Source organism: Micropterus salmoides, unplaced genomic scaffold (genome assembly GCF_014851395.1).
Source record: "Micropterus salmoides isolate LMB-PRFRI ecotype aquatic unplaced genomic scaffold, ASM1485139v1 Ms_hic_scaffold_1, whole genome shotgun sequence".
NCBI classification, from domain to species: domain Eukaryota; kingdom Metazoa; phylum Chordata; class Actinopteri; order Centrarchiformes; family Centrarchidae; genus Micropterus; species Micropterus salmoides.
Window position 1 is genome coordinate 67,359,378 of NW_024040040.1, and position 27,008 is coordinate 67,386,385.

The 27,008-nt window shown below is 41.7% G+C and overlaps 1 pseudogene; it reads left to right on the forward strand.

The window, feature by feature from the left end:
• LOC119893397 overlaps positions 1-16,052 on the forward strand; it is a 44,373-nt pseudogene extending 28,321 nt beyond the window's left edge.
• The last annotated feature ends 10,956 nt before the right edge of the window (positions 16,053-27,008 follow it).

Genomic DNA, 27,008 nt, shown 5'->3' on the forward strand with positions numbered 1-27,008 from the left:
GAGACGCCCGGGGGCGCTCTGCGAAGAAACAAATGCCATCTTTCACCAACCCCTGTGGCTCCTGAAAAACCTGCCAACTCAATTGAGCCAGCACTTGAGAGCACTGTTCCTGACGCTGCACACACTCCTGTCACACCAGGAGCCCAGTGTGAAGCCAGTCAGCAGACTCCAGCGTGTGAGGGACGTTTCCCAAACAGAATAAGGAATCCTCCATCTTACCTGAAAGACTTTGTTTGTTCTTAAAAATGACACCTGAGTTGATGGAGGAGTGCAGTGAGTAGTTGATTGTTGCCAACTTTTTTTGTTATTAGAAGCCAATTAAGTGTTTACAGAAGCACATGCTCAAGGTGTTTCATAGCTGAACAGTATGGCAAAGGTTGAGAAGCCATAACATAATGTGTTATTACTGTTACAGATCTTGATCACATTTTAATGATGGAATACTTTGCAGTATAAGAAGTAATCTGAAGAGTCTTTACTTCCAGTTTAGAAATGCTCTTAATGTTAGTTGCTGCATCTGCACAGGGAACATCCTTTGTTTAGAAAGGGGGATGTGGTATCAGGTCAACTACTGAGGTAGGAACCTTGTGGAGGTGGCTGATGAGGGGGGGGGGGGGGGTAAATAAAGCCGTGGGATCAACCGACATGCTGCCGTGGTCTTTCAGTAGAGCCTCCTATTAAGGTTACGGGTACCTATAAATCACGTAACACTAATGTCTTTCACCAGGGTTCTGTTTACAGTTTGCTTACATGTTGGAAATATGAAAATACAGTTTTATTCAGGAGCGCGCTCTGTAGCGTGCGTTCTTGGACTTACTCATCACATACTGACGTCTCATTCTACTTTTCTGGCGTTACCTACTGATGTCTTAGTATAATGCATAGAGCGCCCTCTGCTGACCATTCTGTGCTTAGCAAGGAGGGAATTATCACATCAGTAACAGAACAGTATAATTCATGTAAGTGACAAAGTAATTACATTATGTTTTGAGACCTTAAGCTTTCACTGAATTCAAAAATTGGGGGGGGTCACTTTATCTGTCTTTTCAAACACCCAGTGCCAAATTTTCTCCAGACATCGCATTATCTAGTTTACAGTTGATCTCCCAAATCTGCACAGATGTTCAGGGAATTCACACCTTCAGTAGGGCTACACGATTAATGAAATGGCAATTGCGATGTTACTCGATTACCCTTGCGATTACATGATCGCAAGGGGTGCGATTTAACAAAAAAGTGTGCTGTGTGTGACATTTCTTCTCTCTTTTTGCACTGCAGTTTTCTCATTATCCTCGCCCACACACAGGGTTCTACAGTGGGACCATTTCACTCGCTTATGACCCTTATTCATGAGCACAGTGCGCAAGTAAAGACTACCCCCGCGCACCACATTGCGAACTTGTAGCTAATCGTTCCCAACTAGTCGGACTGGCCACCAGGAGCACCAGTCACTCCGTGGCCCTACCAGAAAACCACCTCTAAAGTTTCAGATGCTCCCACATATTTTGGCTATAAAACCACTGGCTACACTGGCTGTGAGGGAAAAAAGTTAATGTTTATTGTTTTGTTTTGCTAAATACATTTTGCCAGCCTGGATTTTGTTAGGTAGCAACATTTTTTGGATTGTAGGAGGGGCCAACTCTGCTCATTGATAGTCAGCCAGGGCCATCATTGCAGTATTTAGAACACATTTCAGCAAGTTTGTGTCATGTTGTCTCTCAGTCTCTTCAATTTTAATGAGTAAACTCAAGTGGTCCCAACACACAGCTCTGTCTGCTGCCAGTCACAAAGCCATCTCCAAAGTTTCAGATGCTTCCACACACATAACTATTACTCATTTCAACACAACACAAAGAAATCTGTCCTCATTTTTGTTCATTTAATTGATCTTTTCCAGATGCTCCAAAGCTTCCCTTTGTGTCAGCGAGTCTCTCTGCTGAGATAGTGGAGGGCAGATCAGTCACTCTGACCTGTAGCAATGATGCTAACCCAGCAGCTAAATATACCTGCCACAACGAGAATGGATATCCAAACCTTTATCCTCTCAGGCCCCATCCACACTACTGCGTTTGCGAATTAAAATGGAAACCTTTTGCTACGTTTGCACCTCCCATCCAGACTACATTGATGAAAACGAAGACCTAAAACGGAGAAGTTCGGAAACGCTGCCGACCCCGTTTTGCGATTCAAAACTCTGGAGGGCGTTTTAGTGAAGACGGGCCAAATTGGAGGACTTTAGAAACACGCTCGGCTCTCTGATTGGGTCTTGCAAAGCAGAAAAACGATGCTGCTGACTGGGTTTTTGACATATTTTTATCAAAATATTCTGTACTGTGCAAATAACACTCATCTGCCTACACTTGTACTGTGCACGTCGCTCCCAGTCTGTTTTCTGACGCCACACTCCCGTGTTACATTCAGTAACAGTCCCAGCTCATTTTTGATCTATGCAACAAAAAAAACTGGTATGATGCTTAGTCTGTATTTATTTATTCTTTCGCTAAATCTGCTGTAACTACAGAATAGACCATCGGCTTTATGTTTACACTGGCACGCGCATGCCCAGTGCACCTGAAGGGTCCTAGCTGTGCGTTTTCAGTCGTTTTAAAGTAGACGGAGATCAACTCCAAAATGCAGCGGAAACGCGGGTGTGGACGGAGATCATATTCGTTTTAATTCTCCGTTTGTAAACTAAAACAGAGTAGTGTGGATGGGGCCTCAGTAAAGAACCACAGCTTGTCTTCGGCTCCATTCAGTCCTCTGACTCTGGAAAGTATAACTGTGTAGCTGAGAACAAGCTGGTGAAGAAGATATCTAAATCAGTCTTTATTAAAGTGGAATGTGAGTAAAACACAACAAATTTAAAAGCATCATTCAACTAATGACAACTTTTTAAAGCTTAATTATCCAGTCAAATATTTTGGTTTCCCAAATCTGCATGGAAGTTCAGAGGATTCAATCCAGATAACCACCTCACCTAAAGTTTCAGATGCTCCCACACATGTTGGCTAGTAACTTTGGAAAACCACTAGCTACAGTGGCTGGTGAGGGAGTAAGGTAATGTGTAGTATTTTGTTTAGCTAAATACATTTTGCTAGAAACAAAATTGCTGCCTGGATTTTTATTAGGTGGCAACATTTTTTGGATTGTAGGAAGGGCCAACTTTTTTAACCCCCACACAGTTAAATTACAGTACAAATATCAGCCATCTGCAGAAAATGCATACAATTTAATGTTGTTTTCTGAAATAGCAATTTTGACCATGAAATTATACATGTCAAAACATAAAGGAAATATAAAGTATATAGATTTCTTAGCTTGTGCTAACCAGGAATATAATATCAATAAGTATATAGACCCAACTCATTTCAACATTTTTGCGTTTACTCATAAAAATGTATGAAGGACATTCTTCTTGCCCTCCTATTATGCTGTGTTTGTTAGGATTTGGTTTTGTGCTATTGTTTTTCCTGTGTTTACTTGATATTGTCATGGTTTGGAGTTTTGTAGTCTAGTTTATCATTTTGGCTCATTCGCTTTAAGTTTTCTTTGTAACTGTCTTATCTCTCATCTTAGTTCTTGGTCCTGTGCTTTAGTTCATGTTTAGTGTTTTCCTTATCGTTGTAGTTCTGTATTTTCTCATTATGGTCTGTCTTAGTCCTTAGTCTTATCTCCATGTTTTAGGGTAGTCTTGTCTCCTGTTTGCTCCCGTCTCTGTCTGTGTCCTGATTTTGCTGTCTTTCCATGTTTTTGCATTTTACTTTGGTAGATCTGTTCTTGTGTGTTCCTGTGAACTTTACTTCCTGTTTATTTCGGTAACCTTCTGTACCTGGTGTCCTTGTCTAGCTTTGTCTGATTACCTAATGTATCTCAGCTGTGCTTCCCTCCCTGCTCGTTTACCTGTGTGTGTGTGTGTGTGTGTATATTGTCCAAAGTTTTCTTCAGTCTTTGTCACGTCCTTGTATTGTCTGTATTGTCTGCATTATCTGCGTCGTCCGTTGAGTGTTCTGTGCCTTCCCTGCCCTTTTGGATTACTTCATTGGTTTGTACTTTGTTCACGGATTCTTCCCTTTGGATTATGTTTTGTTTGGAGTTTTGGAGTTTGGAGTTCCCTTTTGTTTGAACATTTGCCGCTGAGCTCCCAGCGTTAGCCTGTTTGTCTTTTTGTAAATAAATCTTTGTTTGAACTGCATCCTCCTCGCCTACGTCTGCATTTGGGTCCACACCTCCGCCTTCACTCCGCCAATCATGACAGTGTTCTCATACGACGCAAATTTAATCTCACGCAGGTGAAAAACTACTTAGTGTTCGCACACAACGCGATAAACAAATAAACACAACCCGCAAATTCTACAGCTAAATGAACGCAAAGTAAACATTTTGCTGTGATTTAATTGCAATAAATGGATCAAACCGATGCCGAAATAACTACAATATGATGCAGATTTGTTAAACATATGAATTCATGCTTTGCCAGGTCTGTCAGCAGGACAACAACTTTTAAAATGTTGGTTTTCTGAATGTGAGTTCTGCTAACTTGTTCACAGTAAAGTACAACGATATCTGGAATAAAGTTACAGACACATATTTTCTGAACTCACCAGGTAGTTCAACTTCCTTGCTTTTCTCCAAGTAATGTTCAGTTTTGTCCGGTCTTTATATAAATATGAAGTAGTAGTCCAACAGAGCTCTGGGAGCCAGTCGACGCTAACAACAACAGTGGAACCAGATGCTAGACACTAGCTGCCGAAAAACTCCAGTGAAGATGAATCAACGTTGTATTCCCAAAAACTAAAGTTAAAAAGCAAATTTAATAAAAGCAGTTAAGTCTGAGCTTCTCCCGCGAGTAAACAGCGTGGTTGTCAGAGCATAATCCAGTCCAATTACGTGTGTTTATTTGTCCAAAAACTGCAGCGCTGCTCCCCGTACACTTCCCCGTTCGTCAGCCAGCGGCATTTTGATTCCCCGCTCTCCCTGGTCCTCTTCAAACAATGCCGGACAATCTCACGCTGATAGGCTTTCACAACATAGCATCCAACGAATTTCTCGCTCAAGTTAAAAATTTTGAACTCGTGCGACCCAGCTAAAGTCGCAACAAATGCATCTTCCGCACCGCCCAGAGTGAATTTGCATTTTTGCATTGACTTTGTATTTAATCAAGCCTCCCAAAACACTGGATTCACTTTCAGTGTGAACACAGGCTTAGATTTTAGAATAACTCAAGTGGCCCAAACACACAGCTCTGTCTGCTGCCAGTCACAAACCCACCTCCAAAAAAAAAGTCACCTCCAAAGTTTCAGATGCTTCCACACACATAAGGAAAAAGACATTAAAATATAATTTTTTTAAAGGGTAAAATAGAAAATAAAAACAGCGTACAAACACATAACTATTACTCATTTCAATACAACATGTAGCACCAAAGAAATCTATCCTCATTTTTTTTAAATTTATTTATATTTTCCAGATGCTCCAAAGCTTCCCTCTGTGTCAGTGAGTCCCTCTGCTGAGATAGTGGAGGGCAGTTCAGTGACTCTGACCTGTAGCAGTGATGCTAACCCAACTAAATACACCTGGTACAAGAAGAATGAAGACTCACCAAAAGCATCAGGACAGAACTTCACCATCACTGACATCAGAGCTGAACACAGTGGGAATTATTACTGTGAAGCCCAGAACAGAAGAGGACGTCATAACTCCACCTTACATCTGATTGTTGTGGCAGGTACGTTTTTGCATTGAGCTGCACACACTCTGGGGACAGTACGGTGTTTTCTAATTCCTTAGGCACAATTTTTGAAACTAGTGGTTATTTTTGAAAACCTCTACACATTAATAACATAATCTTACACCAGTAAAACAAAACATTATACATCCCTTGCAAAACCAAGAAATTCTTGCAAAACTATAATACAGTAAACACAAATGCACTGTACTTGGTTCAGATCTGTCTCTGCTTTCTATCTCTGACAGTAGAGAGATAATAATCTCTTTTTAGAGAGAACATTCTGATCTATTCTACTTTCAGTTTCTTCTTTGTAACGCTCCAAATCAGTTTCTTTACATTGGTAATAATTTGGTTTACTCTGATTGGTGTTTGAAAGCAGTGTTACTCTATGGGAGCAATGGGTCCAAACATGCTGTAACACTCTAATTTACTGTCTGTGTTTTCTTTTGTTCCCTGTTTCTCAGGAGCAGGGAAATTAACCGTTGCTACAACAATCACTGTTGTTCTCCTGGTTATCATTTCCCTCTGTCTCTTCCTGTGGATCAGGTGAGCAGCTCTGTTTCACTGAATCATTGAATGTTAAATCACTGAAGGTCAGTTTGTCCAACCTAAAACGTTCAGTCATTTATTTTCTTATTTATTCTCCTAACCAGGAAAAAGAGGGCTTCCAAGGAATCGTCTGAGCCTGAAGAGAGACCAGACAACAGGGAACAGGTGAGAATAGTCACGGATCTTATTCAAGAACAAAAGTCATTCACTCTTCAAGTGCTGCTGGAGAATGAATCTGACTGAGAAGAACTTCATGTTGCTCTTTTGACGTCCTTCTTCACAGAAATGAATTTCTAATGGATGTGACTAAATTCCTAGTAGATCCAGAAGCTTTCCTACTTTTTGTCCTTTCCTTGTAAATTCCTTTACTTAGCTCTTTTCTGTAATGCACGGTGAAGCAGGGATATTTGTTCTATCATTACCACAGCTGTAGTTGCTTCAGTCTTTTCTGTCCTGGTTGCAATCATCTGTAAGAATTCACTATTCAGATGAAAAACCCACTCATGTAAAATATGTCTGTGCAGTTTCTACCTAAACAGCCAGAGGAGCAGGATAACCTTCAGTATGCCAGCATTCACTTCACCAACAACCAGGCAGATCCTCTCTACTCCAACATCAGACCAGCTCGCTCCCTCAGACACACGGAGCAACAAGATTTCATGGAGTACGCTGTTGTCACATTTAAGAGTAATACTGCCCCGAGGTGAGCAGCTCTTCTCACATTATCCTCACTACAAGATTAAAATGACATAACTGTGAGATAAATATGTTGCTTTTGCATTTTGCCTGCTCTGCTTTTACATTTGTTGTATCGCTGTTCGGATATGATGTTATTTATTATTTCATACAATGTCTTCTTTTTTCTCAGATCCAGAGGTCAGGAAACTGGAGAGGATGTAGCTGCATTGTACAGCACCGTCAACAAAACCTATTGAATACAACAGATATTACATTTCTGATATTTCTATGTTTCTTTATGAACTGATTTAAGCAGATAACTATTGATTTTTACAATATATTTCTCAGGATGGGCCTCAAAAAATGGGCTAATTAATTATATACCTTAGAGAAACTTTAACATAACATCCACCAGTATAGCAGTAGGGGTGGTGATGGAGCAGTGGATAAGACACATGCCTTCAGATTCCCACTGCGACACATCCACCAATGTGTCCCTGAGCAAGACACTTAACCCCTAGTTGCTCCAGAGGCGTGTGACCTCTGACATATTTAGCAATTGTAAGGTGCTTTGGATAAAAGCGTCAGCTAAATGAATAAATGTAACCAGTGTTCAGCTTAGATTTTTACTCTGCATGTGCAGCTTTAAAGAATGTGTAAAGTATTTTATGACTTAAAGCATTAACTTGAATATTATTTGTGTAACATGTTTTTACAGTCTTTGAAAGTTCAGCATTCAGTGACCTTTTATCTCTGCTCTCTAACAACTCTCTGTCCTGCCAAACCTCTTCCTGGAGACACCAAAATGTACCTGAAGTAACTGTTAGTGCACCAGAGGAAGTTAAGCCTCTCAGACCTAGGAGCTACTTTCAGAGCTAAACTTGTTTGTGTTTGTTTACTCAAAAATTGAGTCTTACAGTTAGGACCAGTTAGGTCACCCCATATTTTTATGGAGTTTCATAAAACTCAGCTAGTTAGGAGCTACATGTTTTGAGTATGACTCTACTGTTAGTTCAGGAGTAGTAGTTACAGTGATATCCAACATCAGTAAGTCAAAATAAAAAAACCGGTGAATTAATAACAGAGTAAAAGTAAGGCTGAGGCTGCTCCACAGTGTCTGTAAGTAAGTGAGGGAGTTTGGCATAAATACCTTCACAATTCTCTTATCTCAGCTAATGTGTATATAGTCTATGCAGTTTTTTGGTTGGCTTCCTTCTAATTTCCTTCTTTTCTAAGGCAGCTGTGGCTCAGGAGTTGGAGTGGGTTGCCTGTTAAATCCCTGGCTCCTCCAGGCTCTGAATGTTAGTTTCTGTTTGAGCACTTAGGCTCAGTGTATAAATGTGAGTCAATGATGGATGCAGATGTTGTGTAAAAGCTCTTTGAGTGGTCAAAAAGACTAGAAAGGTGCTATACAAATATGGAGTCTTTACATCTATTTGTAATTATTTCAGTCAAATAGTGTCGGTGTTCGTTACCTCTTAGCCAGCAGTCTCTTGTGATGCTGTAACATGTCACTTCCCCCCCAGAGATCAACAAAGCTGAAGATGAAACTACAGAGTTTGCATTTCTTTCCTCTCACTTTTTGTACCATTTGTTCTTTTTACATCACTTTTTATCACCAGTATTCTGGTCTGGTCTTCCAGGTCTTATACTATCAATAAGACTCCATCATGTGACTTTTTCCCACTCTGACGCAGCCCATCAATTTGAATCTATGGTGTGCATCCAAGCGATGTATCAAACTGTCAGTTTTCTCCTGTTCCTGTTTAGTCTAGCACCACTGACAGAACACAAACTGTGATGACACTTACGCTAAGATTTCTTTCTTGTGTTTGTGGGGTGTTCTGATTGTTCATGTAAATAATGTAAAGAGGAAAGAAGTTAGGTGGATTTTAACAGCTTCGACTTCTGTTTCCTGCTTTCAGACCACAAAGGAATGTTGTCTTGTGAAGATAACTTAATTTCATGTTAGGTAGAAGTGTTTTTGATTTGACTGATTTACTTTGGTGTACATTATTATCTGCAGACATCTTTTAATGTCTGAAGTCGCACAGAGGGATGAGAGGAGCAGATATGAGTTTAACAGCAGCAGCAAGTGGATTTGTCGTCCTTCTCCTGACTGTACCAGGTGCTGTATATCTACATTTAAGTTGTGGGGGGTTAAGTTTACATTTAGTCAAAGCAACCAGAAGTTAGTTTAAGAAGAAACATTTAATTAAATCATTTATTGTCAGACGTCCATGTTCCTAGATTTGACCTGTACAGTCAAGTGTGGTACATTAAAATACCTTAAAACTCTGACTGCAACACCAAACCTTAACTTTTGGACTCAGTGCTTCTACTTTGGTGTATAAATGCTTGTGTCTGGATTGTTACCACACAGTGGTTTGTGGATTTTCTCGTATATTTCAAATATAGTCTATAATCTGTATCCTCGATACCATAAATTTGAATGCTGTGTACAGTAAGGGTTGCAGAGGAGGGAAATACGTTCTTGGATGCAATGTGATTTTTGAATTATTCATCCCCATAGAAGGACGACTACTTGTCTCAACCTGTGGGCACTTTTAGCACAATGCAGTGATATTTTGGTAGGAGGAGGGGGTCTGATAAGACTGATGCTAATAACTCAATCATTCTGCTTCTCTTCGTGTTGAGTCTCAAACAGTGAAGTCTTCTCGCACATATTTCTACTTTTATGTCATTAAGTTGATGGCTAACCTTTTTAAAATCACTTTTTCACTTGGATTTGCAGGAAAACTACCTGTTTCATTGCCAAGCAGAATGCTTGAGTCAGTGCCAATGCATTTCTTTCTCTTGAATATGAAGTCAAAATAATGAGCGAGCACCAGCTCACAATTTCTACTTAGGAAGTAAAAATTTGTACTTAGTATCTTATGATTTAGATTTTTTGTTCTTTCTATCATTGTTTTCTCTTCCTGGTAGAAATTGACTTCTGGACCACCTAGAAATTTTAATTATGGATTTGGGCAAATTACAAGTGTCCAGGATCTAATGTTATGGGGAATGCCCTCAGTCAGCAGTCTACCATAAAGTTAATCTGTTTTTAATTTACATGGATTTGATGAATTGATCTTGGATGAGCACCAGCCGAATGGACAAAATGGCAAAGCAACTTTAGGGTTTTAATGTCAGATCTCCAAAAAACTTTAAATACAAGGTTTCAGTAAGCACTTTTACTTAAAAGTAGGGCTGTCCTGCCTATAGTCGATTGATAGTCGAATCATATGTTATTGTGCATGGTGATTGCGAGCCGAGCGGGGGAGAATAATACACGTTAGCTCCACTTTAATCTTGAGAAGCTGCAGAGCTGCAGTCTCTATTCATTCAACCTACACTGTAAATTTCCAGCTAAACTGATGCTTAAAGTTGAACATCTCTCTCTCCTGCCATTCACCGGTCTTGTGCAGAGTTTTGTGTGCATGCCGTGCTGCCGACAACTGCATGCACGTCACGGTTCCTCACGGGTCTATTTCAAGTAGCCGGCTGTTTAAAAAACGATAAAGTATTCTTTGTGTGGTTCATCAACGGTGATAAATTATCCGAAAGTCCCGCGAGGTGCGGACAACTCGTAACAACACCAATGAAGCTGGGGCTCCGTCTCTTCAGCAAGTGTTTCTCTTCCGCCACTATTGGTTCGTTCCATTTACCTCAGAAGTCGGAGGTCGGAGCTGTGAATGACGTCACACCCGAGTTGACGGCGTTCCAGTTAACAAGAAATTTTGACCTTTGAACTCGGAAATTCCGACTTCCAATGTCAAATGGAATGCACCATAAACATGCGCACTGACGACCCAGGGTTAGGGTTACAACTTAGAGAGTTATTCACGCACTTTAAAAATATTTATTGAACGATGAGATTTCTTTTTATTTGTTTATTTACAACATTAAACGTTGAAATGTGTATTGTAATAGGCTGTATATTACTTGTAGGGAGAAAACTGGTAGTTCTATGTAAAATCAGACGTCAAGCACCCCCATATCGACAAAATGGAATGATCCTTGTTTTGCTGAGAAGCCTCGACAGAGATTGATGGTCGAATCAGGCACCGCACATCGAAGTATCAAATCTTCCACTATTGGGGTTTTATGCCAAGTTTTGCCTGCCGTTTAGACATCTAGACGTTTAGAGTCTTTAATATTTTAATAAACTTAGTAGAAGTACCATTCCTTGAGATTCAGTAAATATATGTGGTGATAACCTGATAATCAATGAGCACAGCAAAGTGTCTGAAAAGAACCTAAAGAGGTGGATGCATAATCCGGCAGAACAAATTTTGTAGGCTACCTGCTGAGATTTGCATCCACTTCTTTTCTGAGCATAAATGGCCGTTATCACTCGCGAGGTGCATGCAATTCTCAGCAGGCGGGCAGAATTCGGCACAACAGGTGTCAGCCCTTCTAAAAAGTACTAAAAAGTGGTTGTGCCGCCCATTGATTGAATGCGAGACTCCGGTTCCTTCACAGTTCATAAAGAACACAGTAATACTGACCACTTTAGCCTGCTTCTCAACCAACGGCAGAGTCATTTCCCAGAAGCAATCTTCACAGTCAAAGAATATGATTCTTCAACTTACACAGTTGTAGCAAACACCACAACATATGGAGTAACAATAAAGAAACAAACTAGCAGGTAACCTCACCGCTGCAGGTACGTCTTTTTCTCTCATGAAGCTTACTGACCTACAGGCCCTACTTCCGGGTTTTGTCATGTCAAAATAAAAGTAAGTATTTCAAAATAAATACAATAAAACATGGCTGCCTTTACAGTGGTACTTTCCTGCTCCACTCCTAATACATAGACTTTTTTATGTCTGAAATAAATGGGCAAGGCTGAAGCACCCAAGAGTGATAAATATTCCTATGACAGCCTTCATTAAAAACAGAAATACCTGAATACCTAAAATACTTACTCTTTTTCATTTCCAGTCTCACACTCCGTGGCAAATGGTTTGACTCCTCTGGAAGTAGTTTTGTAAATGTACAGTAGTTCAATTAAGTCCTACAAAAATAAATAAGTAAAATGAAGTCTGTTTTCTGATGTTGTTATTGATCGGATTTTGGATTCTGAAGTCACCTGTTTTTCAGTTGTACAGAGTCAGAATGGCTGGAGAGTGATTTACACTTCTACTCCGATCTGTGCCGTAAAAGGATCAACAGTGGAATTAGCTGCACCTACATATCCCTCCAGCTTAAATAATCATGATACCAAAGCTGAGGAAACATTCTGGTTTACGAAAGAGAGTAATAATGTTTATGTGGATCTGAGATCGGACCCGGAGTATTCAGGTCGCGTGAAGTATTGCTGTGATAAGAACCACTGCACTCTGAGAATCACAGACCTGAGAGAGAGCGACTCAGCTGAGTACAAGTTCAGGTTCATAACAAACCAAGAACGTGGGAAATATACTGGTTTACCGGAGTCACTCTGTCTGTCACAGGTAACAATTTAGTTCCCAGTATTAAACATCTTATGAACGTTAGTTGTGTGTGTGTATGTTGGCAGTTCAGTCTAAAATGAAGCCTTCTTATTCACGTATTCAGATCTCCAGGTGCAGGTGACCAGATTAGACATCTACAAGACTTCTAACTGGGCAGAGCTGGAGTGTCTCAGCAGTTGTCATCTACCTGATCATCTGTCCTATGTCTGGTATAAAAATGGACAGTACAGGCAGGGAACATCTACTTACTCAGGCTCTTTGATCCTGCAGACAGCTTTTCCTGTGCTGTAAATGGGTATAAGAACTCCCGCTCTCCTTCAGTCTGTGAGTTTACTCCACAGTCTTCCACTACATAAAACCATCTGGTGGATCTGTTTAGCTAATGCACTGCACCATGAATGTCCGTGTCTGTAATATGTGAGACAATATTGCCTTGCCTTGTACAGCTTAGACTTTCATTTTTATAAAATATTAAAATCTATCCTCTGCTGTTATAAATCTGACTGTTTTCTGATGTGCTCTGTGTTACAGTGGTACAGAGTCAGAATGACTGGGGAGTGACTTACAATTCTACTGAGATCTGTGCCTTAAAAGGATCAACAGTGGACATAAGCTGCACATACAGATACCCATCCAGAATAAATGACAGCCATACTATAATCTGGTTCACAAAAGAGAGAAATGATCAATATGTGGATCTGGAAACAGATCGTGTGCAGCATCAATGTGGAAACAACTTCTGCACTCTGAGAATCAGAGACCTGAGAGAGAGCGACTCCGCTGAGTACAAGTTCAAGTTCAACACGTTAACAGGGACATTTACTGGTTCACCTGGAGTCACTGTGTCTGTCACAGGTAACATTTTCACTGGAAGACAGTTAGGGTGTATTTTGTCTTAGCTAACCTTGCATTTTAGAGATTGTTTTATGTTTTTTGTGTTTTTAGTGTACTGTATATAGTGGCCACACTTTTTGTATTTCTTTCTGTTTTTCCTTTGTTCTTGGGTTGTTTGTGTGATACTTATATTGTGCCCTGACAAGTTTCCCACTTGGGATAGTAAAAGAACTGAACTGACTGTCAATTCTAAAAATAACATTTCTGTTGGTTAATCCCAGATCCACAGCTCCAGGTACATGTGAGGAGATCCACAGTCAACCAGTTTTCTAACTGGACTGAGCTGACCTGTCACAGCAAGTGTCGGCTGCCTGATCGTCCTTCCTACATCTGGTACAAGAATGGACAGAACATTCAGGAAAATAAAGTTTATTTTCATGCACATCATCCATTTGTTCCTGCAGACAGCTATTCTTGTGCTGTATCAGGATATGAGCTGTTCCCCTCTCCTTCAGTGTGTGAGTTCACTCCTAATTATTCCATTAAAATAATATAATCTGGTTTAAAAGGTTTCACCAAAATAGTCAAGAACAATTCAGTTTTACCTTTTACACATTTTATAGTTCCTCTTCATAAACATGATCCATTTATTATAAACAAAATGTATTTTCAATCAGGCAGTTTAGTTCATTCAAGCTTTTTGTTTTAATTTTAAATTCTACAAAAATTGGAATGAGGGATAGTTATTTCCATAAAAAAATAGCAAATAGTCAATGTGAAAATAATTTTTCTAGAACTGAGTGTAATTGGAGTGCAGAAACGCACGTAGAGTCTTCAGAATCTTCATGCAGCATCAATAATCAAAAATAAAAACATTGAGAATGTATTGTGTTTTACTTTCTTTAATTTTCTCTTGAATAAACATTTAACTTTAGAATATAAACAATCTACAAAAACAGACTATGTTTTACAAAATCATTGTCATTTGAAGTCAAAATATGTTTAATCTCCTGCAGATGCTCCAAAGTTTCCCTCTGTGTCAGTGAGTCCCTCTGCTGAGATAGTGGAGAACAGTTCACTGACTCTGACCTGCAGCGGTGATGCTAACCCAGCAGCTAAATACACCTGGTACAAGGAGAATAAAAGTCCAGACCATGAACGTCTGAGTGAGGAACCACAGCTTGTCTTCAGCTCCATCCAGTCCTCTGACTCTGGAGAGTTTACTGTTCAGCTGAGAACCAGCTGGGGAGGAGGACATCTGAACACATCTTTATTAATGTAAAATGTGAGTGAAATACAGGTTCTATGCTCTAGAGAAATTAAATGTGTCCTGTTCTTTGATCTTTATTAAAGGGGAACTGATTTTATTGCATTAAGTATAGTTTACTAGTTATGAGGAGCACTACTGTTTGTCTTCTGTAGATTTAGACCATAATCAAATCAATCAAAGTATTTAAAAACAATATGAACCATAGTAATGCATGCAACTTATGATAATCTTTATTCATACAGATGCTCCAAAGCTTCCTTCTGTGTCAGTGAGTCCCTCTGCTGAGATAGTGGAGGGCAGTTCAGTGACTCTGACCTGCAGCAGTGATGCTAACCCAGCAGCTAAATACACCTGGTACAAGCAGAACCGAACGCTGATTCAGGGACCAGAAGGAAGTTATTATTTCACCTCCATCAGCTCCAAGGACAGAGGAGTCTACTTCTGCAAGTCTGAAAACGAATATGGGCAGATCAACTCTACATCTCTATCTATAGATGTTCAGTGTAAGTTCACCTTTTTATTTCATGATCCAAGAGTAATTCTAAATCATACATGCGAGTGGAGTATGTCTCAATACATAATGTTTAATTCCTTACTAGATGCTCCAAAACTTCCCTCTGTGTCAGTGAGTCCCTCTGCTGAGATAGTGGAGGGCAGTTCAGTGACTCTGACCTGCAGCAGTGATGCTAACCCAGCAGCTAATTATACCTGGTACAAGGAGAATGAAGACTCACCAAAAGCATCAGGACAGAACTTCACCATCACTGACTTCAGACATGAACACAGTGGGAATTATTACTGTGAAGCCCAGAACAGAAGAGGACGTCATAACTCCACCTTACATCTGATTGTTGTGGCAGGTACGTTTTTCAATTCACTTAAGTTACACATGTACACATCAAACATCATAATCCGCCATTTGATGAAAAGTGGGGAGATTAAGGGGAGCAATTAAATGATGACCCACGTGAGTTAAACTGTCCATGTGACACTGCTAGATTCTTGGATCTCTGCAATTAACTTCTTTCTGACTATCTGGTAGGGAAACTCAGCTGTTTAACCTCTATGAAGTTGTTTACCAAGATGATCGATACCCAAGGCTGGATTAGTACCCCCACGGGCCCCTGGGCACTGAAGCTCCGAAGCTCCCCTCCCTAACACTCACACCCTTGATAGCAAAGCTATTGACAGCCAGCAAACTACAGGCTACCCCCCGGTGGGGGGTACTGTCACGATCCTGTCCTGAGCGTGTCTGGGTTTCTTGTGTTTTGTCCTTTCCCCCCCTCAGTAATCTGCCTGCCTGCTAGTCTCTATTTCCCTTCTGTCTCTCTGCCTCGTTAACCCTGATCCCAGTCACCTGTGTTGCTCCCGCCCTGCTCGTTAATCACTGTGTATAAATGTCTCATGTCAGTCCTGTCCTGTCGGATGTCGTGTTGTTACCTGCTACCTTTTGGATGTACCAGTTCCTGTACTCGTGAGTTCTGTTCATGCCTGTTGTCGTGCTTGGGATAAATAAAACCTGGAACTCAATCTCAGCTCTCAGTGTCATGCGTTTGGGCTCTCCCCTGCTTTGCGCACCCAGCGATCCTGACAAACATACCTGCATATATGACAAAGGACAACAGTGTTGAATAGTCATCTCATGTGGACAAACAGCGCATGCTCTGTCTGGAAAGACGGCATCATGTTAAAGTTAGCTAGCTAACGTTATACTAGAGAGATTTTCTACTGGCTGTAAAACATATAAACAAATAGTTGACTTCATAAAAACCTGGTGAAATTAATCAACAACACATAATATTCAACCAAAGAAATCTAGCATAACTTTTATATGCTTTTCAAGTAAGTTAGCATTGTTTAGTCCATGGACATTCACAGTCACTTTCCTTAAGGGGAAATCCTCTGTTGCTTTGAGGATTACCCATAATCCTTCGTTAGTACTATCGTTCGCTGCAGGGACAACTTCATGAAAGTAGGTGGCACATTAGTCCCATTTAGAAGGATTTAACCTGAACCTTTTTAACTACACTGCTCAAAAAATAATAATAATATATAATCTCCTTAAAGACTCCTTCTTTACATAGTTGAATGTGCTGACAACAAAATCACACAAAAGTTAGAAATGGAAATCAAATTTATCAACCCAGGGAGGTTTAGATTTGGAGTCACACTCAAAATCACAGTGGAAAACCACACTACAGGCCGATCCAACTTTGATGTAATGTCCTCAAAACAAGTCAAAATGAGGCTCAGTAGTGTGTGTGGCCTCCATGTGCCTGTATGACCTCCCTACAACGCCTGGGCATGCTCCTGATGAGGTGGCGGATGGTCTTCTGAGGGATCTCCTCCCACACCTGGACTAAAGCATCCGCCAACTCCTGGACGTTGTGGTGCAACGTGGCGTTGGTGGATGGAGCGAGACATGATGTCCCAGATGTGCTCAATTGGATTCAGGTCTGGGGAACGGGCGGGCCAGTCCATAGCATCAATGCCTTCCTCTTGCAGGAACTGCTGACACACTCCAGCCACATGAGGTCTAGCATTGTCTTGCATTAGGCACCAGCATATGGTCTCACAAGGGGTCTGAGGATCTCATCTTGGTACCTAATGGCAGTCAGGCTACCTCTGGAGAGCACATGGAGGGCTGTGCGGCCCCCTAAAGAAATGCCACCCCACACCATTACTGACCCACCGCCAAACTGGTCATGCTGGAGGATGTTGCAGGCAGCAGAACGTTCTCCACGGCGTCTCCAGACTCTGTCACGTCTGTCACATGTGCTCAGTGTGAACCTGCTTTCATCTGTGAAGAGCACAGGGCGCCAGTGGCGAATTTGCCAATCTTGGTGTTCTCTGGCAAATGCCAAACGTCCTGCACGGTGTTGGGCTGTAAGCACAACCCCCACCTGTGGACGTCGGGCCCTCATACCACCCTCATGGAGTCTGTTTCTGACCGTTTGAGCAGACACATGCACATTTGTGGCCTGCTGGAGGTCATTTTGCAGGGCTCTGGCAGTGCTGCTCCTGCTCCTCCTTGCATAAAGGCGGAGGTAGCGGTCCTGCTGCTGGGTTATTGCCCTCCTACGGCCTCCTCCACGTCTCCTGATGTACTGCCCTATCTCCTTGTAGCGCCTCCATGCTCTGGACGCTACGCTGAGAGACACAGCAAACCTTCTTGCCACAGCTCGCATTGATGTGCCATCCTGGATGAGCTGCACTACCTGAGCCACTTGTGTGGGTTGTAGACTCCATCTCATGCTACCACTAGAGTGAAAGCACCGCCAGCATTCAAAGGTGTCCAAAACATCAGCCAGGAAGCATAGGAACTGAGAAGTGGTCTGTGGTCACCACCTGCAGAACCACTTCTTTATTGGGGTGTCTTGCTAATTGGCTAACAGCATGTGAAATATATTGTCAATCAGTGTTGCTTGCTAAGTGGACAGTTTGATTTCACAGGAGTGTGAATGACATGGAGTTGCATTGTGTTGTTTAAGCTAATATTTTTTTGGGCAGTGTTGTTACATATATAATAATATGATAGCATGTCTTTCAGCTGGCCTTGTTCCCCCTCCGTGATGCTGGATAGTTAGCCACCAGATTCTGAAAGGCTGAAATCCCTTTGAGAAGAATTTCCCCCCGGACTCTCTGTAATCAATCCCCATAGTGCAGATGATTGTCCCAGCCACTGCGCTTCAGGTGGAGTTACTTCGTTGTGTTTGCGGACCGGCATCATCTTTGTCTATTTTACCGTTTCTTTCCTAAAGTTAGCTACAGTTAACGTACTGAGGCTGAGCATAGCTGGTAGAGTAGACGGTGCACCCAAACAAACATTGGCTAGCTCGACATCCTCCGCTTCATTTCTTGCTTTTTTGAAAAAGCTACACATTAGCGGGATATTTTTTTTATTGCAGCTGCTTCTTTCTCTTCCTCCCTGGGCTTTTGTTTGCTACTGCTTCCATTTTCAATAAACACTGATGTTACACTTGCAGATACAAGCTATCCATGGATCAGTTACAAATTAATTCCACTGTTTTAATCTCAATGCCAGTTTTCCCAGGAGTATGGAAATCAGCAGTCTTTGGAACAATCCCTGCTGTTTTCCTGGCTATCATATGGCTCTCTGTCCTCCTACTGATAAGGTGAGTAGATTTGTGTTATTAATGCATTGTACATTAAATACCAGAGTCTTATTAGCAGTCAGTTTGGCAACTAGTATTATTAAAGTATTATTTCCTTGGTTTTTAATTCATTCTAACCAGGAAAAAGAGATCCTCCAAGCAATCATCCGAGCCTGGAGATAGACCAGACGACAGGGAACAGGATGACCTTCATTATGCCAGTTTCCACTTCTCCAATAATCAGACAGATCCTGTCTACTCCAACATCACACCAGCTGTCCCCCGAAGACACAAGGAGGAAGAGGAGGAGGAAGAACTTGTTGAGTACGCTGCTGTCCAATTTAACAGTGCCAGTACTGCCCCAAGGTGAGCAGCTCCTCTCACAGGAACATTATCCTCACTAAAACCTCAACATGGCATGCAGTTAATGGAGCTGATGATCAAGTATTTCATTTTAACACTTTCATTCCTGTTGCATTTGCTTGTTTTCTTTACATTTTCACTATCACTGTTTGTATTTGTGAAGGAATTTAAGGGTACTATGACCCAGGTTTCCGCAGGTCATGAAAGGGTCAATTGCTGAGCTAAAGGAAGCCAAAGGTGACAGCCAGGGCCTCTCCAAAACTGTAGGCCAGACTCTGTCTCTCCTCTCTGCCTGCTTGTTGGCTGACTGATGCAGCTGAGTTGATAAGGATGCACTGTTATACATCTGTTAGGTAACCCAAGGTCCAGATTATCTTTATGTTGTCTCATTACAGACTGACTGGCTATGTAGAAAATGTTGCATGTGGCTTAAATGACACACAACGTGTCTTGATTTGAACCAGTGGATTCTTCACACATATATAAAGGGGTGAACAATAACCTTATCAGAATCAGATTCAGAAGGAGCTTTATTGCCAAGTAGTGTTTTACACGTACGAGGAATTTTCTGTGATGATAAGGTGCTACACGTAAACAAACATGCAGTCAACATAAATAAATGTATAAATATAAATATGGAATGGAAGAACAATGTTTCAGATATATACATGTGTATTATTCTGGGTCTGTGCCGTTCAAAAGTCATGTAACGGAAGAGAATATTGTGTACATATAAATATATAAACTGACATAAAAATATACAACAACAAAGATCAACAATCAACAACAAATATGTGCGACGTGCCAGATCTGTACCCGACACGAGATGAAACAGTATTTACATGTGCAGAGACATTTGTATCGTTTGCATGGGGGGAGTGTCAGTGGGGGACCCGGGCCTTGTTAATGAGGCTAGCTGCAGACGGGAAGAAACTGTTTTTGTGGCGAAAGGTTTTGGTCCTGATGGACCGCAGCCTCCTGCCAGAGGAGAGAGTCTGAAACAGTTTGTGGGAGGAGTCAGCTGCAATCTTTCCTGCTCGCCTCAGAGTCCTCGAGGAGTACAGGTCCAGAAGAGAAGGAAGATTGCAGCCAATGACCTTCTCTGCAGAGCGAATGATACGCTGCAGCCTGCTCTTGTCCCTGGCAGTGGGAGCAGCGTACCAGATGGTGATGGAGGAGGGGAGGATGGACTCAGTGATGGCGGTGTAGAAGTGCACCATCATTGTCTTTGGCAGGCTGAACTTCTTCAGCTGCCACAGGAAGTACATCCTCTGCTGGGCCTTCTTGGTGAGGGAGGGGATGTTGAGCTCCAACTTGAGGTCCTGGGAGATGATGGTGCCCAGGAAGTGGAAGGAGTCCACAGCGGTGACCGAGGAGTCACTCAGGATGATGGGGGAAGGTGGAGCTGTGCTCTTTGTGAAGTCCACGACCATCTCCACTGTCTTCAGAGTGTTGAGCTCCAGACTGTTCTGGCTGCACCAGGTCACCAGATGGTCGATCTCCCACCTGTAGGCGGACTCATCCCCACCTGAGATGAGCCCAATGAGGGTGGTGTCATCCGCAAACTTCAGGAGCTTGACAGTCTGGTGACTGGAGGTGCAGCTGTTGGTGTACAGGGAGAAAAGAAGAGGGGAAAGAACACAGCCTTGAGGGGAACCGCTGCTGATCGTCCTGGAGTCAGAAACATGTTTTCCCAGCTTCACGTGCTGCTTCCTGTCCGTGAAGAAGTCAGTAATCCACCTGCAGGTGGAGTCAGGCACTTTAGCTGAGAGAGCTTGTCCTGCAGCAGGGCCAGGATGATGGTTTTAAAAGCAGAGCTGAAATCTACAAACAGGATCCTGGCGTAGGTTCCTGGGGAGTCCAGGTGCTGGAGGATGTAGTGAAGGGCCATGTTTACTGCATCATCTACAGACCTGTTGGCTCTGTAGGTGAACTGCAGGGGGACGAGGAGTGGGTCTGAAATGGATTTTAGGTGGGACAACACAAGGCGCTCAAAGGACTCCATAACCACAGAGGTCAGGGCAACGGGTCTGTAGTTGTTTAGTCCAGTGGTCCTTGGTTTGTTGGGGACAAGGATGATGGTGGGGTTTTGAAGCAGGCTGGCACATGGCATGTCTCCAGTGAGGTGTTAAAAATGTCTGTGAACACTGGAGACAGCTGATCAGCACAGTGCTTCAGGGTGGATGGCGAGACAGAGTCTGGACCAGCTGCTTTGTGGGGTTTTGGCCTCCTGAAAAGACCGTTGACTTCCCTCTCTGTGATGGAGAGAGGAGAGGACGGGGTGGAGCTGGCCAGCTCTGAGGAGGGAGGGGAAGAAGTGGTGGACTGAGGCTGAAGCTGAGCGGAGGAGTCACGGGGGATGGTGTCTGATTGACTCTCAAAGCGGCAGTAGAACTGGTTCAGCTCATTTGCCAGGCAAGAATCGTTTATGGAGTGGGGGACTTTGGGTTTATAGTTTGTGATCTGTCTGAACCCCCTCCAGACAGAAGTGGCGTCGTTTGCAGAGAACTGGTTCTTTAGTCTCTCCGCGTACAGTCATTTAGCTTCTCGCACCTTCCTGCTAAACCTGTACGTTAATGCCCTGCACCCTGCCCTGTCACCACTCCTAAATGCCTCCTCCTTTTTCAACCTTCTCAACCAAGCTGTCTGAGTTTGGCTGTGAACCAGGGTTTGTCATTGTTATAACTCACCCTGGTGCGTGTTGCTATGCAGGTGTCCTCACAGAAGCTGATGTAGGACGTCACAGCCTCTGTAAACTCAACCAGATGGTTGGTAGCATTCTTGAAAACATCCCAGTCAGTACAGTCCAAACATGCCTGGAGGTCCTCAACAGCTACAGGTTTACAGAGCTTTAGTTTTTGCCTGTGGAATCAGAGTGTCCCAGGGGGAGTAAAATGGTTTACTGTTAATGATAAGAAATTCGAGATTAGGAGAACAGTGCTGCTGAATCACTGTCACGTCGGTACACCAGCCATTGTTAATATAAAAACATACACCTCCACCTTTTGTTTTGATGGAGAGCTCTGTGTCGCGGTCCGCTCTGTACAGTTGGAAGCCTGGTATCAGTTCAAACAGCCACGTCTCCATGAAGCACAGAACAGAAGATGAATAAAAGTCTCTGTTTTTCCCCACCAGAAGCTGAAGTTCGTCCAGTTTGTTGCACAGTGAGCGCACGTTGGAGAGAAATATTGCTGGTAGTCCCCGCCGGCGAAGACGCACAAGCGACCCGGCTCTTTTCCCTCTCTTGTGGCACTTCACAGCGCGAACGACAGCGAGCGAGCAAACAAAACAAAATGTCCAATAGTTCCACTGATGAGGAAAGAAAAGTGGGAATTAAATCCACTGGAGTAGTTCCCCTGATGTTCATGAGCTCTTCCCTGGTGAAAGAGCACCGGGAATCATAAGCCGAAAACTGAATTAACACACAAAAACAAAACAAAACAAAGCGCACCTAACACAGAGGCCGCTATACTCAGCGCCATCTTGGAAGATCTAGTTATTTGGTTTGTTACTGAATCTGTGTAGGTCTAGGAAGGATAAATATCAGACAGGAAGTACCCTTCAGATTTGGTGTTGGCATTTCATGTGTTCACACGTTGTGTGCTGGCACTGCATCTCCTCGGCCGAGTCTCATTAAACCATGCTGTGTAAGCCTTCATCAGTCTCTTGAAATGTCTTCATCACACCTGAACCTGGCTCACAATATTTTCACAACAGTTTGAGTTAATATTATATCTTTATCTTTTTTTTTTCTCAGGACCAGAAGTCAGGAAACTGTGGAGGATCCAGCTGCATTGTACAGTACAGTCAACAAAAGTGCTGAACACAACCGGAACGTCTAATCTGTGCTTTCTGTCATTTTTAAATGTGCTAGGCTCTAGGGATGGCAAAGTTAATCGGTTGGTTGGTCCGCCACTTTGGTCCAGACCAAAATAGCTCAACAACTACTCGAAGGATTGGCATAAAAGTGTTTACTGACAGTTGTAGTCCCAAGAAGTTAGGTTAGGTTACACGTTGTCCCTGAAGGGAAATATGGCTTGGGCACAGTGCATTGTTTCTTCATAAAATCACAAAAAACATCACATTATACAATATAACATACAAGAACCTGAGAATCATTGTCATGCTGTAGTACTTCACAAGAGGAAAACAAAAATAAAAACTATTATTAGATGGATTGCCATGAAATGTGTTATTTGCTGCTTTGGTTTATGACATTTTAATAATTCTTCTACAGTATAGCTTCAGACATACTGTATCTCTGTTTCAGATGCTTAACAGGAGGTAAGCTTGTAATTATTTCTTTTTTTTTATTGTAGTAATAAATTTGCAATTTATAATTATATATATATATATATTGGGAAAGAGAATAAGAGGAGAGAGGAACCTGCATTAGGTGATCTGGTTATAATTTCACACTGTTGCCACTAGATTGTAGTAAAGAGCCATATTCCTATTTCTCTAATCTGTGTAAAAAGTCTATTTTCACCACATTGTTTAAGCCCTCCCTTTTTGTTTTTACCAATTCCATTATCACAATTTCAGTTATTTATACTCCATTACTACTACATCTCATTAGAATTTTCTATCTTGCATCCTAATACTTTATTATTATGGTCTATCTATATATCTACACTGAGGTAAAAAATCTGTGATGAAGTGTCACAAGTATATACTGCTTAATTTTAAGGGGTCACAAGCAAAAACCGAATCTGAATAGAATAATTTAACATTAAATTTATTCGTTTATTATTAATTTGAACTTGAATTCCAATAAACTTGAAACTGAATGTAATATTATCAAACTGAATTCACTTGCAACTGAAACTGTATTTATTCAAGTCCTTTTCTAATGAGTATGATGTTCATGAAATTTTTTCAGAAAACAGAAATACTTTATTGATCCATACATATATATATATATATATATATATGTGTGTAACCATGGCAACTGACCTTGCTCCGTGTTTCATTACCTCATCAAAGAGATACTCTTGTTCACGCCTAGGTGTGACAAAATCCAGGACACCAAGGACAGCCCTGAACTTTATGTAAACAAAGACTGCAGTCTTTCCTGCGGGAAACGAAGGACTGCCTTCTGGGGAACCATGCCCCAGACAACAAAAGAGCGTCACACGCGTGTGTTCGCTCTCTTGACTCTGCTCTCTGGACGCTTCCCTCTTGCCGGCTTGTTCCGGGCTCTTCATCGGTGCTTCGGCACACGCCCGGCGTGCCCCTCTCCCGGCAACACCCTAAGAATTCCCTAGCAAAAAGCCAGGGATCAAGCAGCTAGCGTGGGACCCGTGCAACAGGCCAAGGCAGGCCGCCGACAAGCAGTAAGACCAAAACAAAGCATTCTGTGGTCAGGGATGTCCCATAATGTTAATATTGTCTTTTTAACTCCTAAACTCATAGCTTACTTTCATTAGTTCTCCTCTGCCGTACGAGTCCAGTCCTCCCACAATCGAACCTCCATTCTCATTGTTCAGCCATTGTTTATTTCTCTGATGTATTTAACCACACTTTTATATCGCTTTAGTTAGTTAATAATTCACTGTAAGGAATCTACTTCTAAGTCCCTGCCAAGAGAATTTACCCTTCAGATATGAGACTGACTGATTGATTTAAGATAACTGAGTGATTATTAACTAACTGATCACTGGTGAATAATTGTATAATTATTAAAAGCTACCTAGAGGTCCGGAGACTCTAGGTTAATAACAACTCCAGTGGGGCCCCTGCGAAACGAGAGCTTTTTATGGATTAATATATTCTGAATATTAAGATTCATAATTGGGTATTAATTCTCATAAATTTATTAAAATTCATACGTAGTTTAGACATGCTACAGTTGTTTCTGATGTGCTCTGTGTTACAGTGGTACAGAGTCAGATTGGCTGGGGAGTGACTTACACTTTTTGTTAGATCTGTGCCTTGAAAGGATCAACAGTGGACATAAGTTGCACCTACAGATACCCACAAAGGATAAACACTTTAACTACAGTTGAAAAGATTTTTGGTTTACTAGAGTAAGTTATCGTGAACCTGTGGATCTGAGAACAGACTCAGACCGTGTGCAGTATTACTGTGATGAGAACATCTGCTCTCTGAGAATTACAGACCTAAGAGAGAGCGACTCAGCTGAGTACAAGTTCAGGTTCATAACAAACCAACCAGGTGGAAGATTTACTGGTTCACCTGGAGTTACAGGTAACAATTTTATTTCAATATTTTTTGTTCCAAAGGATCAATATCAAGGAATCAGTGCTGTAAATGTTTGATGAAGAAAATCTAGGCTCAAAGGTCCAGTTACTAAATGAAGTTTTACTTTAATGTGAACTTTTGGTCACATGATAGGAAGTGGTCATATATTGGTGGAAGATTGTAACCTCCGTCTCACTTAATGGATGACTGTAGATGTAGGATGTGAATGGCGTCTTTGATGTTTCTCCAGACTGGTTTTGGTTTAGTGTTCAAACAGCTGATGCTCCTGTCAGCCTTCACATTAACAGAATGACAGCTTACTATCTCCTTCCTGCTCAGTGACCACTTGTTTGTTTGCTGACTGAAAACCTCTGGATGTTGTTGAAAGGAAAATTATCTTTGAGATTAGATTCTTTTCACCAGACACCACCATACAAAAATGAAGACCGCCATCTGGTGGCACATTTAACTTATTGCAGTGTCCAATGACAGAAGAGTACTTTAAATGTGAATGACTCCACTTCCCCTTTTTTATGTTAACTCCATCTTTAAGGCAGTGAGCTCTAGACGATCAACTGCTGTCAGTAACTTAGCAACAATCCTACCTGCTCTGTATTACTGCTGTGAAAGATGTAGTTGTAACAAATATTTTCTCTCTCAGGTGTCTATGGTCAAACCTGCAACAGAGTGACTTACACTGACAGAAGCATCTGTGCCTTCAAAGGCTCATCAGTGGACATTTCTTGTGCTTACAACAGTTATGAAACTATCAGATCTAGATTCTGGTTCAGTCCTGAACGTAGTCTTCAGTGGCAGAATCCCTCACAGCCTGAGGACCTTAGTGAAGACTCCCAGTATGCAGGTCGTGTTCAGGTCCTTGAAACAGAGAGAGGACGCTCCACTCTGAGAATCACTGACCTGAGAGAGAGCGACTCAGTTGAGTATCACTTCAAGTTCACAGCAGGAAGCTTTGAATGGAGGAGTAGTTTACCTGGTACAACTCTGACTGTCACAGGTACTGATGAACAGAATCTGATATTCACAGCAACACAGTTTAATACAAATTTATTTTACCACTTTTTAATAAAGTACCCTTAAAGGGTTTATAGGCTGTAACTAATGGCTTTATTAATGATTTAAAAAATCCTTTATGAATGTTTTGTAGATAAGAGATTGACCATTAATACAATAATAGGGGTTGCCAGGCTTTCCATTGACTCAACCAATTACATATCAAGTGCCGTGGTGGAGGAGGATAAACATCAGTTATGGATGGCTTGTAACTGAGCCATACAGTGTTAATTTATAAACCTCTAAGGACTACATTATCATCAAGTGGTTTTCGGGATAAATCCTTTTAGTTACTGATGTCTCAAAGTATTTCACTTATAATTGTAAAGATGATCATACATTTGTTTGTACTGTTGACCAGTGACACTGTGGGTTCTTCCTCACATATCCAGCTCTGCAGGTGCAGGTGACCAGAGTAACAGTCAATCAGTCTGATATCTATGCAGAGCTGAAGTGTCACAGCAGCTGAAGTCCAGCTGGTCATCTTTCCTACGTCTGGTTCAAGAACAGACAGCAAATCATGAAGGAGGAAAGTTCTTCTTCTAAAGTCTGGTTTTATCCTGGAGACATCATCTCTTGTGCTTTGAAAGGACATGAGAATTACAGCTCTCCCTCAGTGTGTGAGTTTGCCCCTATTTTGTAACCAATAAAATATTTCTATCCAACATAACAATATTGGCTGGCCATGAAGGAACTGACCTCCAACACTCACTTTGCGTCTAATATTTACTTCA